Source organism: Heteronotia binoei, chromosome 4, assembly GCF_032191835.1.
Source record: "Heteronotia binoei isolate CCM8104 ecotype False Entrance Well chromosome 4, APGP_CSIRO_Hbin_v1, whole genome shotgun sequence".
In the NCBI taxonomy this organism is placed as follows: domain Eukaryota; kingdom Metazoa; phylum Chordata; class Lepidosauria; order Squamata; family Gekkonidae; genus Heteronotia; species Heteronotia binoei.
In genome coordinates this window covers 10,204,357-10,207,304 of record NC_083226.1, presented here as the reverse complement: position 1 = coordinate 10,207,304, position 2,948 = coordinate 10,204,357, and positions in this window count along the sequence as shown.

The following is a 2,948-nucleotide window of genomic DNA, read 5'->3' as shown; positions in this document are numbered from 1 at the left end:
CTTTTCCGTTGGCACCTCCGAGCGTCTGAGAGATGGTGCCTGATTAGAACACTCTGTGGCATACCTGACTTTTTGTGCACTTAAACGGCACGGCTTTGTTAATACAGTGCCGTAAAGTAGACATAGGCACACAGGCACAAGGGATGCTGATTAGCTGTTTTTCTCTTGGGGAAAGACAATAAATAATTGCACTTTTTAAAAAGAAGAAATCTTTGGTAAAATGATCCGTTTAACAGCGCTGCAGTGCAGAACCTGCTTCGGCGGGGAGGGCGGGGTATAAATAAAAATTTATTATTATTATTAGAACGGAGTCCCCACAACAGCCAGTTGTTTAATGAGGGGGCCAAGAGCCCCGGCCCAGGCCGGCTCTTGCCCATCTGCAGATTAAAACACGCCAGAGAAGCACAACGTTTGAGTCCAGGCACCTTTAAGACCAACCCAGTTTTATTCAAGGCAGAAGATTTCGGGTGCAGGCGCACTTCTCCAGACACATATGTTTCCCCCGCCCCCCCCCCCAGAAACAAATGGTAACCATATAAATGCAGCTTATTATTCCTGTTTGGTCCTTGAATCTGTTAAGAAACAACTTCATCATGCTGCGTGCTAATTTGCCGCTCGCTCTCTATGTATAGGTACGGACTGGTGAATTCCATTTCAAGGTATCTGATGAAGTGTGCACACCGACAAAAGCCCATACCTTGAATAAAACTCTGTTGGTCTTCAAGGGGCCCCCGGACTCAAGGCTTTGCTCTGCTGCTTCAGTCCAACATGGCTACCCACACGAATCTCTCCAGAGCAGGTTTGGCTCAGATTTTTACATGCTCTGAAGCACGGGGCATCCCTGGGAGCAGTGTTCCCTCTAATAGGCACTATGCGGTGTGGGCACACAACATTTTAGCTGGCTACTCAGGAATTTTAGCTTCCAGCTCACAAGCATTTCCCCAAACCATTAGAAACAATGGAGGATGGGGACACCTCCTTCTGGGGCCCATAGAACCGGACCCTCTGGCCCAATGTTTTTGAGGAGAGGCACTAGCAGCTATGCTGCAAAGCTGGTGCCCCCGCCTCAAAATACAGCCCCTCCCCACACACACACACAGTTTGATGTAGTGGTTAAGTGTGCGAAATCTGGGAGAATCGGGTTCGATTCCCCACTCCTCCACTTGCAGCTGCTGGAATGGCCTTGGGTCAGCCATAGCTCTTGTAGGAGTTGTCCTTGAAAGGGCAGCTGCTGTGGTATCCCTCTCAGCCCCACCCACCTCACAGGGTGTCTGTTGTGGGGGAGGGAGATAAAGGAGATTGTGAGCCGCTCTGAGACTCTGAGATTAAGAGTGGAGGGCGGGATAGAAATGTGGAGAGCAGTTGCAACTTTGGGAGATCTCCAGGCCCCACCTTGAGCTTGGCAAGCCACACTTTCATCCGTCAGGGCCTCCAACAAAGCCCCTGCTTTTCAATTCACCCTAACTATAAAGAAATGATTCATTTATAAAGCATCACAGCCATTGCCTCTTGAAGTCTCGCTTCTGGTTTGCCTCTTCATTGGGCATTTGCTTTATTAAAACTAGCTGCCAACATAACAAGAGATGAGATCCCTTTGAGGTTTGCGGGAAGATTTTGCAGATATTTACAAATCATGCATGTCAGAAATGCTCTCAATTGGAACAAAACTATTTCCAGAAACTGGGAACATGTAGAAGCCTCACCACTCAAACTTCTTCTGGTGCCTCATTGCCTACTTTAATTTTCTTGAGCAGCTGGAGGGGCAGTGATGCTTCCAAATGAAGCTACGGCAAGCCAGACACCGAGGCGATCCAGTGAGGGACTTGCCTCGCCTGGGGAAGGACACAGCAGACCAGTGCCTGATGATGGACCGAACGATTAGCCCCTCTTCTCACCGAACTGGATTGCCCTTTTTCTGTGCATAGCATGCTCTCTGGTTTCCTACCATCATACTCTTGGCTTTTTGCCTGTTATCTGGGGCTGGGCAAGGAAAAGGCTTTGCTTGTATCTGCTGGAAGCAAGGCAGGGCAAGCTGGGGGGAGAAATAGGGGCAGCCACTAGGACATGTCGCCCACCCCCCAAAACTGGCCTCCTTTGCAGATGTGGAGGGGGTAGACGAAGAGAAAGAAGCGACATTACTTTCCTGCAGCAGTTTTGGGGCCAGTTCGCCTGCCCTGCTGCAGTCGGCGGGGGAGGGGGTGAGGGGGGGGAGTGCTTTGCTTGTACTAGCTGGCAGGCAGGCAATGGGAGGGAGTGGCCCAAACTTTTCTTCTCTCTCAGTGACAAAAGAGCCTGCCTGCAGACGGAATGCGGAGGGGCTAAGCCACACCCAAAGCCATTGGAAGCAGTCACGCTGCCAAGGTAGCAGAAATATGATTGACATTTGGATGTACCTAAGAGCTGCTTCTGGAACACACAAATCTGTTTTATAGTGAGTCAGACCCTTGGTCCATCAGAGTCAGTATGAAAGATGGGAGTGAACCTGGGACCTGCCTATGCCAAGCAGATGCTCCCCTAGGGTTGCCAATCCACAGGTGGGGGCAGGGGACCCCCCAGTTTGGAGGCTCAACCCCCCTTCAGGGTCATCAGAAAGATAGAAGATATTGAAGATATTGGATTTATATCCCGCCCTCCACTCCGAAGAGTCTCAGAGCGGCTCACAATCTCCTTTAACTTCCTCCCCCACAACAGACACCCTGTGAGGTAAATGAAGATATTGGATTTATATCCCGCCCTCCACTCCGAAGAGTCTCACAGCGGCTCACAATCTCCTTTACCTTCCTCCCCCACAACAGACACCCTGTGAGGTAGATGAAGATATTGGATTTATATCCCGCCCTCCACTCCGAAGAATCTCAGAGTGGCTCACAATCTCCTTTCTCTTCCTCCCCCACAACAGACACCCTGTGAGGTGGGTGGGGCTGAGAGGGCTCTCACAGCAGCTGCCA